Below are 13,791 nucleotides of genomic sequence, written 5' to 3'. Positions count from 1 at the left end.
ACCATGATTTCAAGCTATTCCAAGCTATACCAATCAAAACAAAGTAAAAAAGCCAGAGGGAGATGAAATCCCCTGAAGCTAAGTCCCCTCATCTATTCTCCTCACTGATCTCCTCAAAACCAAAAATCTAACCCAAATCCCCGCCTTGGACAAAATTCCTCAATTGTTTTCCACTGCCTACAGTCCTGGACTCCAAATTTTTGATCATGAAAAGATTATGAATCCACCCTTCATTTTTGTATTGTATGCATATTTCTAGAGTAGTAAATAATATACTAGTATATTATATATAATAAACATACATAAAAATAATTTTAAGGCTAAAAAATATATAAAAACAAATTCTGGGGCACCTTGGGTGGCTCAGTCGGTTAAGCATTAGACTTGGTCTCAGCTCAGGTCATGATCTCAGGGTTGTGAGATCCAGCCCTGGCAGTGCAGTGTCAGCTAGGAATTCTTTCCCCCTTCCTCAGCCTCCCCATTTCCCCCCCTCCCTCCCCCTCGGGCTCTCTCTCTCTCTCTCAAATAAATAAAATCTTTAAAAGGTAAATAAATAAATAAATAAATAAATAAATAAATAAATAAATAAATAAATAAATTCACTAGTACTGCTACACACACACACACACACACACACACACACTTTAATAGGTCATCTTGTCCTTCCAAAGTGTGAGCATCTCATGACACCAAAAAGCAAACCAATTAAAAAATGGGCAGGGGACCTAAATAGACATTTTCTAATGAAGGCATACTGATGGCCAACAAACATGGAAAAGATGCTTAACATCAGTCTAACCAGGGAAATGTAAATCAAAACCACAATAAGATATCACCTCACACCTGTCAGAATGGCTAGTATCAAAAAGAAATAACAAGTGCTCGGAAGTATGTAGAGAAAAGGGAACCCTCTTGCCCTGTTGGTGGGAAAGTAAACTCAGGCAGCCGCTATGGGAAACAGTATAAAAGAACCTCAAAAAATTAAATACAGAAATACATAAAATCCAGTAATTCCACTTATTAGTATTTACCCAAAGAAAATGAAAACACTATTCTGAAAAGATACATGCACCCCAATGCTTACTGCAGCATTATATACAGTAGCCAAGATATGGAAGCAAACTAAGTGTCCATCAATGAATGAATGGATAAAGAAGATGTGGTTTATACAGACAATGAAATATTACTCAGCCATAAAAAAGAATGAGATCTTGCCATTTGCAAGGACATGTATGGACCTGGAGGATATTACACTAAGTGAAATAAATCAGAGAGAAAGACAAATACCACAGCTTCACTTGTATGTGGAATCTAAAAAAACAAAACAAACAAAAACCAGAAACAGACTCAAATACAGAGAATAAAATGGTAGTTGCCAGAGGGGAGGGCAGCAGGGAGAGGGGCAAAATAGGTGAAGGGTATTAAGAGGTACAAAATTCCAGTTATAAAATAAATAAGTCACAGAGATGAAAAGTATACCACAAGGAATACAATCAATAATAATGTGATAACTGTAACGGTGATAGATGGTAACTGTACTTATTGCAGAGAGAATTTCTTAATGTATATAAATGTCAAATCACTATGTTGTACACCTGGAACTAATACAATATTATATGTCAACTATACTTACATTTAAAAATTTAAAAAAAACAATTGCCAGTACCTCACTTCTGAGACCAGTGGCCTAAAGCAATGTTTCTCTAACTTTGTCTGGGGATGGGGAGGTGCTTATTCAATATACAGAGTACAAGGCCACAACCCCAATCCAGCATCCATGAGAGCATGGCCTGGACCTCATGTTTAATAAGCTCTTCAGGTGATTATGATGCATAGAAAGATTTAAGAACCTCCGGCATACTAACTAAACCCTAAATCCATTGCATGACCTACAAGTACTTTACCTACCAGTAAAATCTCCCTTCCTGCCACTCTTCCACCTCACTCTACTCTCCAGCAATACTTAAGTTACTTGAAGTTCGCAATCCACACCTCCCAGGCTTTACACATACCATTTACTGTGCTTAGAGCGGTAACTCAACACCATAACCAATGACTACCCTAACCAATCCCATCCAGTTCACCAAACTTCTATTGATATTTGAGTCCAATTCTAATTTCCTATCAAACCTTGCCTAATTTTCCAAAGCATACAGTTCTCTTCCTCCTTTGTGCCTAATATACCATGACCTTTTTAGCTGTTATGCTACAGAATTAAAGTATGTCCGTCTCTCAATAGAGAGGATCCGTGAAGGTAAGAACCTGGTCGTTTCATCTTTGTAACACTAAAGGCCTCACCGAATGCCTGACAGATAATTTAGTTTTTTAAATAATATGTTGAATAAAGACATAAACAAGAAACAATATTGTCTATTCAAAGTTAAGATTAACAAGAAGGGGCATCTCCTTAAGTGATTAAAAACTAAATAAAACATCAAAATTGGCTGCCATATCTACTTTTCACAATAACCAAAGATAATCAAATCATGAAGGAAAAGCAACTATTACTTACGAAAATATCTAAAGCACTTTACAAGTTATTTCTCACACCTAGAATAATGCTGTGAATCAGACACTTGTATATATATAAAAACTGAAAGTGGGGACCCTGGGTGGCACAGTCGGTTGGACTCTTGGTTTCAGCTCAGGTGGTGATCTCGGGATCCAAAGACCATGAGATCCAGCCCTGAGTGGAGCTCCACTGTGGGTGCAGAGTCTGCTTAAGATTCTCTCTCCCTCTCCCTCTGCCCCTCCCTGCCCCATGCTCGCTCACTCACTCTTTCTCTCAAATAAAGAAATAAAAAGTACTGTGAGCCTCAAGTTACTCAGCTTAACTTTAAAATTTGTAAATGATGATGCTAAAATATGCTGGTGGCTCTAACTGCAAATCTTTCTAACCCAAGTAATTTAAGTCTTAAGAAACCAGAACATTAAAATGAGCACTACTGGCGGCACCTGTCTGGCTCAATTGGTAGAGAATGTGACTCTTGATCTCAGGGTTATAAGTTTGAGCTCCACACTGGGAGTAGAGATTACTTAAAAATAAGTAAATTAATAAATAAGATTAAAAAATAGAACGAGTGAGGTGCCTGGCTCAGTTGGCTAAGTGTCCTCTTGATCTAGGCTCAGGTCTCAATCTCACAGTCCTGAGTTCAAGTTTATTCTTGACAGAAAGACAGAAAGAACACACACACATACTATTAAAAAGGCTAAAGACTACTTTCACATTTACTTGGAAAGCAACCTCAGTTCTGATTCAAAAAGCCAAGGAGACCATGAGGTACCTCCCCCTATGCTCATTTGTTTTCTCTCAAATAAATAAATAAATAAATAAATAAATAAAATCTGTGTGTGTGTGTGTGTGTGTACACATGGAAAGGTAACACTTTAAATGCCTGTCTCCTGATTAAAAGGTAAGCCTATAATGTGCTAGAAGAAGATGCCTCCCAACAGGTTCCCTTTTCCCACAAGCACTCTATTGTCACTGGTCCACTAATGTACCATGATTTTCCATTAAGCCAAAGTGACTATCAGCTAAATTAGCTCTTCACACTAAGTATTAGACAATGAGTGACCCTTTTTAAAAAATAGCACTACAATTTAGAAGGTGACAAAAAATATCTGAGAAAGCATATATGCATTATAGAGAATACATACTGTAGACATGTAATCTGTCTCAGCTAAATGTGTGCATGTAATCTCAATTTTGACAAATTTTGACTCTTCCAGACTCCTCTATTCTAGTAACCTTTCACCTCTTTTTTATTGAAAACATGCACTGCCAGCACCTACCACAAACTAATGAGCAAGGTTTTAAGAAGACTAGCTCATCACTTCTTATTGCACAGTACAAAACCATAGCACTTCATTTTTTTCATGTAAGGGGTATTGCCGGTAATTCTACAATCTGTTCTTGGGTTTCTTGAAATCAGGACATTTCTCTTTTTACACAAACTTGTACAGAAACTGCTCTGGTGAAAAAAAGAAAGAAAGGAAAGCTAGCACATGAACAAAAGAACACTTAATATACTTATTTTTGTATGCATCTTCCCACTAGATTGTGAACTTTGAGAGCAAAAGATATGACTTCCCCTTTGTTTCCTCAGTTGTGAACACTAAACAAAAGTAGAAATCCAATATCTGAAATGATGCTATCATTTCTGGTGTTCTCTCCAGTTCACTACCCAAATGAATCCTCACAACCATCCTGTGTGAGATAAGCAGGACAGAGCACCAATCCCTCTCTCAGAATAGGAACAAAAATCTCAGAAAGCTGAAGAAACTGGTTCAAAGTCACTGAACTACGGACTAGAACTCTAAGACTGTTATCTTTTAAGTAAATGCTCTTTCAGGCAACAATTACTACAATCATCACAGAAAATTTTGTTTAAAATTTCAGTGAAATGTATGAAGACATACAGGAGGTAATTTATAAAACACTCAAACATTTTGTACTTGCTACTCAAAAATCAATATTCAAACACTACAATATTCCTTAGTAGAAAAAAGTTTATCTTTTGAAATTATAAGTTTCAAAAGTGATTCTATAATCAACCGTAATATGGTCTGCTTTTCCTATTAAAAACTCTCATCTGATTCTAAATTTGAGTTCCTTTACCTTTCCAATTTTTTTTTAAGTAGGCTCCATGCCTAATGTGGAGCCCAACATGGGGCTTGAACTCACAACCCTAAGATCAAGACCTGAGCTGAGATCAAGAGTTGGATGCTTAACCAACTGAGCCATGCAGGCGCCCCCCCCCCCAAGTTTTTTTAAGGATTTTAAGTAATCTGTATACCCATCATGGGGCTCAAACTCACAACCTCAAGATCAAGACTCTCATGCTTTACTAACAGAGCTAGCTAGGTGCCCTGCCTTTCCAAATTTTTATTGCACTGTGATTAGTGTTTTTTCCCCAAATTAGGACCACAAAGCACCTACCCTCCTACCGCCTGCTTCCTTGCCAATCAATCACCCACTATATCTATCAATAAGTGGTTTTCACACTCCCAGGTACTAATCCAAAGAAAATGAAAACGCTAATTCAAAAAGATAGACGCACCCCCATGTTTACTGCAACATTATTTACAACAGCCAAGATATAAAAACAACCCAAATGTCCCATGAATGGATAAAGAAGATGTGGTACACACACACACAACGAAGTATTACTCGGACATAAAAATGAGTATTAATCAGCCATAAAAAAGAATGAGATCTTGCCATTTGCCACAACATGGATGGACTGAGAAGATATCATGCTAAGAGAAGTAAGTCAGAGAAAGACAAATACCATACGATTTAACTTATATTCATATAGTTACAGAATAAACAGTAACAGACTCATAAATACAGAGAACATACTGATGGGTCTGAAGGGACAAAGTGGAGGGATGGATAAAACAGATGAAAGAGATTAAGAGGTATAAACTTCCAGTTATAAAATAAGTCAGGGAGATGAAAAGTATAGCAAAGGGAATGTTTTAACAGTACTGTAATACTGTTGTGACATATGGTGACCACAATTACTGTGGTGAGCACTGAATAACGTACAGAATTGTTGAGTTACTGTGATATACTAATTTAACATTGCAATGTCAAATATACTTCAACAAAAAAAAAATTTAAGTTGTTTTATTTTTACTTTTCCTCTCCAAATGTACGGAACAGCAGCTTAATAAACAAAAGCAAAAATAAATATTTTAAGAATAAGTAAACGGCTCAACGTTTTCTGTTTTTCTATTACTAAAAAGGACAATAATAAACTTGAGACATTCCTCTGAAAATTGTTTAAAATCAAAGAGATACAAAGTATCATGCATCATATACAAAAGGAAAAGAAAATAACACTAGAGGGCGCCTGGGTGGCTCAGTTGGTTGAGCTTCTGCCTTTGGTTCAGGTCATGATCCCTGGGTCCTGGAATGGGTACGCATCAGGCTCCCCACTCCGCAAGGAGCCTGCTTTTTCCCTCTGCCTGCCGCTCCCTTGCTTGTGTGCCCTCTGTCTCTCTCTCTCTCTCTCTGACAAATAATATATAATTTCTTTAAAAAAAGAAAATACTATAGCTAAATAACTTGGCAGAAGAGACTGGAATATTTCCCTCTAACAGAAATCCAGTAAATTGCATTAACTTATCCTATAATCCCATCTCATCTTCCTCAACCTAAGACTTTTACACATTCTGGTTCATCTACCTAAAACACTCTCCCCACTTCATCCTACTCATCTTCAGCTCTTAACTCAAGTACCATTCTTGGAGGGACTTTCTCCAACCTATTCAATCTAATGATTTATCCTTAAATTTTCTCAAGGCATATTATTCCGTGGCTCCAAAGCATTCATAAGATTTATATATACTTCTTTCTGTGTTTAATGTCTATTTCTCCCAAGAGAGTATAAGCTCCATGAAGTCTGCTGGTGGGTTGCTTTAAAAAACGAACAAACAAAAAAACCCAGCTTTATTAAGGTATAATTTACATATCACAAATTCACTCTTTTCAAGTGTACACTTCAATAGTACATGTAAATTTACAAAGTTATACAACTCTCACCAAGTGACTGCTTGTTAACTTTGGAATTTAGAAGGAGATAAATATTTGGTGAATGAATAAATGAATCTGATAATGAGTTACTCTTGTTATCCCATTACTACTACTATGTATTTGGTGTACCACAGGATTTCATGGAAAAATTGCCTTTATTCCATTCCAAATATCCTTCCTTATTTCCATTTCCAATCAAAGTCAGCTCTTCTATAAGGCCCCAAATTGAACCAATTCACATATTAGCCTACCGCCTCGCTTGGGGAACAGTGACTCACTCAGGTCAAGTTCATGTGTACATACTACGATTCCTTTTTCTCTACCAAGTAATCTCCTCCTCTGCCCCTAGCCATGTTAATAAAACACTCAATAAAACAAAGGAAAGTTTAGAAGCAGTAATATTACTCACTGCTGAAGACAGGGCCTTTATTTAATGGATGTACCTTTGTAATATTTTTTTTAAGATTTTATTTATTTATTAGAGACAGAAAGAGAACACAGAAGGAGAGGGAGAGGGAGAGGGAGAAGCAGACTTCCTGCTGAGCAGGGAGCCCACTGCAGGACTCAATCAGAATCATAATTTCTTTTTTTTTTTTTAAGATTTTATTTATTTATTTGACAGACAGAGAGGCAGCAAGAGAGGGAACACAAGCAGGGGGAGTGGGAGAGGGAGAAGCAGGCTTCCTGCTAAGCAGGGAGCCCGATGCAGGACTCGATCCCAGAATGCTGGGATCATGACCTGAGCGGAAGGCAGACTTTTAACCAACTGAGCCACCCAGGCACCCCAATACCTTTGTAATATTGAAGTGATGGAAGTAAGTTTTCAGTACTGATATACATCTAGTTGGGTTCTAAATATAGAGTGACCTACCATATAATTGGAAACCTTTTTCAGGTATCAATCCTTTTGTTGTTTATTCATGTATAAAACAGAAATTGTCTAGTTCTATTTTTTTAAATTTCAGTATTTCATTCACTTTTGGAACAGCTTTTCAGATAAAAGATTTAATTCATGTATAAAATAACTTTAAAAAGCTATTTTTAAATAATCTTTTAAAAAGCAACAACAAAGAAACAAAAACACATTCCAAAAATGAGCAAAGGACGTGAACAGACATTTCTCCAAAGATACACAAATGAAAAGATGTTCAACATCTTTATCTCTTAAGGAAATGAAAATCAAAACCACAATGAAATACCAGCTCCCCCCCATTACGATGGCTATTATCAAACAAATACACCAACCAACCACACACACACACACACAAGCAACAACTTTTGGGAGAGGATGTGGAGAAAATGGAACCCTTATGCTTTGCTAACAGGAATGCAAAATGGTGCAGCAGCCCTGAAAACAGTTTGGATGTTCCCCAAAAAGTTAAACATAGAATTACCATATGATGCAGCAATTCCACTGCTAGATACATACCCAAAAGAATGAAGAGCAGGGACTCAAAAAGACATTCGTACACAACATTCACGGCGGCATTATTCACAACAGTCAAAACGTGCGTTAAAAAAGAGACAACAGGGGGCACCTGGCTGGCTCAGTCAGTATAACATGTAACTCCTCATCTCGGGGATTTGAGTTCAAGCCCCACATTGAGCCTGGAGACTACTTAGAGAGAGAGAGAGAGGGAGAGAGAGAAACAGACAGATAATGGGTCCAAAATGGAGTCACCTAGGCTAAACCTGCATCACCAAACTAAGACTTAATATCCACCTAACTGCCTCCCCCGAGAATGTAATCTTAACCAGTCAGTCTGGAATTTCCTGGTCAGCACTAGTGAGGTAATCTGCCTGACAGACTCAGGCTGTCCACCAAAGTATGGTGACCTGCTTGAAACAACCCACTCTTTGCTAGTAACTTCCTTGTCCCGCCTCCTTCTGCCTCTGAAAGCCTTCCATTTTGTACAGCTCCTCAGAGCTCCTTTCGATCTGCTGGATGGGATGCCGCCTGATTCATGAATAGTTGAATAAAACCAGTAAGACTGTTAAAATTTATTCAGTTGAATTTCGGTTTTTTAACAGGGAAAAACAATCCAAATGTCCAACAGATGAATACACAAAATGTTGCCTATACATACAATGGAATTCAGCCTTAAAAAGGAAGTAAATTCTGATACAGGCTATAACATAGATGAACCATGAAAACATGCTAAATGAAATAAGCCAAACACAAAAGGACAAACACATTCCACCTATCTGAGGTACCAAGAATAGTCAAATTTATAAAGAAGATAGAATAAAGGTTACCAGGGGCTAGGGGTAAAAGGGAATGAGGAATTACGGTCTACAGAGTCTCTGTTTGGAATGATAAAAAAGTTCTATAAGTATTAGACAGTGGTAATGGTTGCACAACATTGTAACTGTACTTAATGCCATAACTAGTTCATTTAAAAATTGTTAAAATTGTAAATTTTGTTATGTATTATTTACCACAATTTTTTCCAAGCATAGCTACAGTAATTTCTATTATATTCTCCAATATTAAAGTTACAATGAAGGAGAAGCCATGCACAGAAGAGAGGTTATTCATAAACGATAATAAAAACAGCTGTCTGTCATTTTACTGGTGAGGGAAAAGTGACAAGTCACAATGCATTCATTTCAGCCATTTTCTGTCCTAAAACAATGGCATTCTAACAAAAACCATAATGTAACATTTACTTCGCTCAGTGAAGAATTTTATGACTGTGATATGCCTTTCTACATCTAAGGACTTAAGTTGTGTCAAAAATCCCTAATTGGTGATACAATTAAATTGGAGAAAATACTGCCCTAATTTTAAAAGCAGCACAGATTAATAAAGAAGGAGCTCCCAAAGGACACACAAATAGTGCCCATCCAATTCCATCAACAAGTAATTAGTAAATGCACAATACCTGTGAGAAGCCCAGGCCAACAAGTATGGCTACTGTACTTGCAAAAAGGAAAGTTAAAGACACAGCCTCACATTAACTCAGAAAGTCATTACTTCAAACTAGCATTTAATGTCTGCCTTTCAAAGTGCACCCCAGTTATTTAATCTCCATAGTATGCATTACCGTGGTTCTGGCTGTCATTTTTAGATTAGCTGTTCCTTGAAAGGAAGGTAAATGCCGAACTTGAGATACTTTTCTCGATGATTATATGGCATAATACGGAACCGAATGAAATTCTGCAACTGCCTTTCTAAAATTCGGTTTGATTTTTAACTGATTACAAACAAAAGTTTACCAATTTCTCACTTGTCAAGTGTGCCAACCGATTCAATTTCCTATAGCCTTATCTCGGAGAGCAGTCGCCCCATCTGAAACTTAATGCTGTTACCCCTCTGGCCTGCGTATTCAAAGTGCATTCTACACAAGTCCCGAATGTACCAATTTTGGCTATATTCTCTGAGCGATTTAAGGAAGTCAGCAACCACTCATCTCACGTGATCTTAAAAAGGGGCGCAGTTGAGCCCAGATTAAACCACACTTTTTTTTTTTTGCATCAACTTCACCGACCAGCATCAAGGAAGTGGGCAGGGAGGTGGCGCAGTCTGGTATTCAGGGGAGACTAGCAAACGCGTGGGCTGCTGTGCCTTGGACTTTGGGGGAGCTAGAAGGTAAGAAGACACACCCGCTCACGCGCATTGCAGCGGCTGAAAAATCGAAGACTGCCACACCCCCCAGCAGCCCCGGCACGGCTTCATCTCCGAAAGCTTGAGCAGAAAGGGGGCACGCTCTACGTACTAGCCCATCTTCAGTGCACTGCCCCCAACCCGAGCACCCCGACGTGCAACGCCCTTGAGCACTGCGCGGGTGGGACTAGGCGCTGGGGGGCGCAGAGGGGGAGAGCCGCGGCGCTGGGCGACCCGCGCATGCGCAAATAGGGGTACCCGCCCGTTCACCTACCGTTGGAACCGCGACGCCCCGTTCCCCGGCCGCGGCCGCTTCTCCAGGACCCGCGGCGACGGCAATAGAGCGAAAACTGAGGCCCCAGGTGGCTCCGCGGCCGGCGAGCCTCCTCCTGTGGCGGCCGCTGGCAGGACGCTAAAGCGACGGCTGCGGCGCGGGGCCAGCCCGGTAAGCGACCTCCGGATGCCCCCGGCGGTGGCGGCGGCGAAGACACGGAAGAGGGGGCAGGAGCGGCGACTGAAGCAGTGGCTGAGGCGCAGACCCTCCCTAACGGCGAGCGGGAGGAGAGCGGAGGGCGGAGGGCGGAGGGCGGGCGGAGGCCGGGCCGGACGTGACGTGCGTGGGAGGGGGCGGGGCGGGCCGGCGGGCAGAGGCGGGGCGTGCGCTCCCCGATTGGGGGTTCCCGAAAGCCCCTGGCCGCAGCCCAGCAGTCTGTGGGCTTTAGAACCCACCTTCCTTTTCCCACCCCAAACGTGGGCCCCCTGAGTTGGGGTGAAAAAAGCCCGGCGCGGGCCAAAAGGAGGTGTTGGGGGTCCTCAGCCAGAGAAGGTTGGAAAGAAGATAGAGAAAACTCGGGAGGGGACATAGGAGGGATAAAGAGTAAATCTGGAAGACCGAGGTCTCCTGGTTTCTGCAGAGTGGGCCGTGCCGTCCCGCAGAAGGCCAGGAAAACCCGGGTGCCCTTATCCAGGTGAGGAGCACGGATACCGAAAGCCACCAGACAGGCCGAAGCGATGACACGTTCACATTCCCAGCGTTGGGCGTCAGATCGGGGACCCTGCCCGCTTTCCACCCTTCCCCTTCATCTAAGGACAAGACCTACACTCCAGAGAGAACATATATGCCTCCGCAAACCGTCTGGGAATATGAAAGTTGATAGGCTACTTGTTCACAGGGAGTTTCCTATACTAAACCAGAGGTTCAAAGAGTTGAAAAGAGGCATAAAGAATAAGGCGCCCTCTGAGCCTAGGGAGTTCGGTACTTGCTTGCATAGCCACCCAGACCGACCCTGCGGCTCTCACGCGCTCACAGAGATGTGAATATTCAGCCAATCTCTTCTTTCCTTTAGTGTGTTAAGGGCTTTGAGATCTTCCGTTGACTAAAACGCAGTGTTCTGTTTTTGGACTCCTTCATGGCTGGTAGATCCACACCTGCACAAAGAACTCTGGGTGTTTGTAAAAATATAAATGACCACAATTCGGTTGTCTCCTGCCTGCCTGAGGTGCAAGTCAGTAACCCAGAAAATGCCAAACAAGAACCCTCATAGAACTTGGGACGAGATTTTTTTTTAAAAAAAGAAAAGAAAAATTCACCCTGTGAGATGATCTGTAAATGTGTTACAGAGGCCAGGGTAGCTCCCAAATTTCATCAGAGAGTAAAACAAATCATCTGTAACTTCAGTGTCACATGCCCAGTTGATACTGTCATAGAAGAAGGGTGGGGTCCATCAAGAGCCTAGAACCAGCAGAATCTGAATAAGAATGTATTGTGTGCTCCCACTCTGTCCAGGAGAGAGGCTACTGATTGCAACAACCAGGATCAATAACTATTATCAGGACAGGTAAAAAGTGAATTCAAAATCAATCCCTCACTCAACAAATACTCACTGAATTCTCACTGTGTTCTATCCTCTCTGCAGCAAATAAGATCTCTGCCTTTATTGAGTTTATATACTAACAAACTTAAATTCTGGATATCTTTTAAGAGCATGCAAAGACCTGGGGTGCCTGGGTGGCTCAGTAGATTAAGTGGCTGCCTTTAGCTCAGGTCATGATACCGGAGTTCTGGGATTCCCAGGTCAGGCTCTCTGCTCAGTGGGGCCTCTGCTTCTCTCTTTGCCCCTCCCCCTCCCCCGGCTCTTGGGCTGGCACGCCGTGTCTCTCTCTCACGAGCGCACCTGTGTGCTTTCTCGATCTCAAATAAATAAAATCTTAAAAAAAAAATATGCAAAGACCTGTGCTCTGATTCCATACCCATGAAGTAGTCTTCCCATCACTTAAAGGGTCTCAATTAAATAAACCCACTAAGAAGCAATTGTCCAAGGCACATGACTAGTACTAGTTAAGCTGACTATACACTCTTTCTCAATTAATAAACTCATGTCATGGTTATAAATCAGCTGCTTTTCACTGGGTTGAATTATCACGGTGTTATATCAAAAGAAAACGTTGTTTTATCCATATTAATTTCACAGAGCCTGATTAAGCGTAAGTGAGGTAAAATATAAGTTTCTGAATCTTGCCAAATCGAGGACCAGACAGGCCCTGGTTTCATAGCAGCCCAATTAAGATGCAGCCTAGGCATTTAGCCTTGCATCTTTCTTTAAACATCTTCAATGAAAGCTTTACCTGTGCTTCAATACTTGAGGAACGGGGGGACACGATTGCTGCTAAAGCTTAATCATAAGCTAGTAAAACTTAGAGTAAATCAATAGAGTAAAAACCTTTCTGTACCTGCCCCACCTATGCAACACAGGCTCTTGTTGACATAACTGGCTGTAATAGATACATTACAGGCATGAGTATGAAACCCAAGACTGTAAGCTCCAGAGGACAGAGATTGCCTTGCATTTATGGCCCTACTCCCAAAATATGAGTTCCCCAAAACGAGTCAATTAAATGACCATTTTCCCCCTGTAAAACTCAAGAACATGTCCTTGGACGATATCTTTTCCAGATCCTAGTTTATAATATGTAACCAGTGTGATATGTGACCAATATGCATCCATACAAGATTCATTTTAAAAAACAAAAACAAAACAGGGGCGCCTGGGTGGCACAGCGGTTAAGCGTCTGCCTTTGGCTCAGGGCGTGATCCCGGCGTTATGGGATCGAGCCCCACATCAGGCTCTTCCACTATGAGCCTGCTTCTTCCTCTCCCACTCCCCCTGCTTGTGTTCCCTCTCTCGCTGGCTGTCTCTATCTCTGTTGAATAAATAAATAAAATATTAAAAAAAACAAAAAAAAAAAACAAAAAAACAAAAACAAAACAAAACATTTTTTTTTTTTAATCTTTCACCATCCCTTTAAACCTGGGCAGTGGGAATACATCTGTTACACACTTGATTCAGGCAGATTTCATGAGTTGCCTGGTCACCCTTAGGAATAGAAAATTCCTAGGGTGTTTGAGGGGTGCCTGGCTGGCTCAGTCAATAGAACATATGACTCTTGATCTCTGGGTCATGAGTTTAAGCCCCACATTGGGCGTAGAGCTTACATTAAGAAAATATAATAATAATAGTCCTACAGTGTTTGAATCACAAAGAGTGACCCTTTCCCCTAATCCCCCCCCCCCCCCAAGGAGAGAGCTCCCTCACTGCCTGCCCTAGAGAGACATCATGCCTGGTCTTTCTCGCACTCTTAACTT

General features: G+C 40.8%; 1 protein-coding gene across 6 annotated transcripts in view; it reads right to left on the bottom strand.

Annotated features, from left to right (window-relative positions):
* The window catches only part of FAM13B (family with sequence similarity 13 member B), a 76,150-nt gene extending 65,413 nt beyond the window's left edge, over positions 1 to 10,737 (bottom strand). For 5 of the 6 annotated variants that reach the window (XM_045794610.2, XM_087862238.1, XM_087862237.1 and 2 more), the window contains exon 1: positions 10,423 to 10,737. The gene's annotated coding sequence lies outside the window, so the exon portion shown is untranslated. The remainder of the gene's footprint in view (positions 1 to 10,422) is intronic. The other variant, XM_045794616.2, reaches the window with a different exon arrangement.
* Between the last annotated feature and the right edge of the window lie 3,054 nt (positions 10,738 to 13,791).

The sequence above is a fragment of the Ursus americanus genome, chromosome 5, assembly GCF_024610735.1.
Source record: "Ursus americanus isolate L20-20 chromosome 5, mUrsAme1.1.p, whole genome shotgun sequence".
In the NCBI taxonomy this organism is placed as follows: Eukaryota; Metazoa; Chordata; class Mammalia; order Carnivora; family Ursidae; genus Ursus; species Ursus americanus.
Note: the sequence above shows the minus strand (reverse complement) of the source record. Positions and strands in the feature narration are given on the sequence as shown.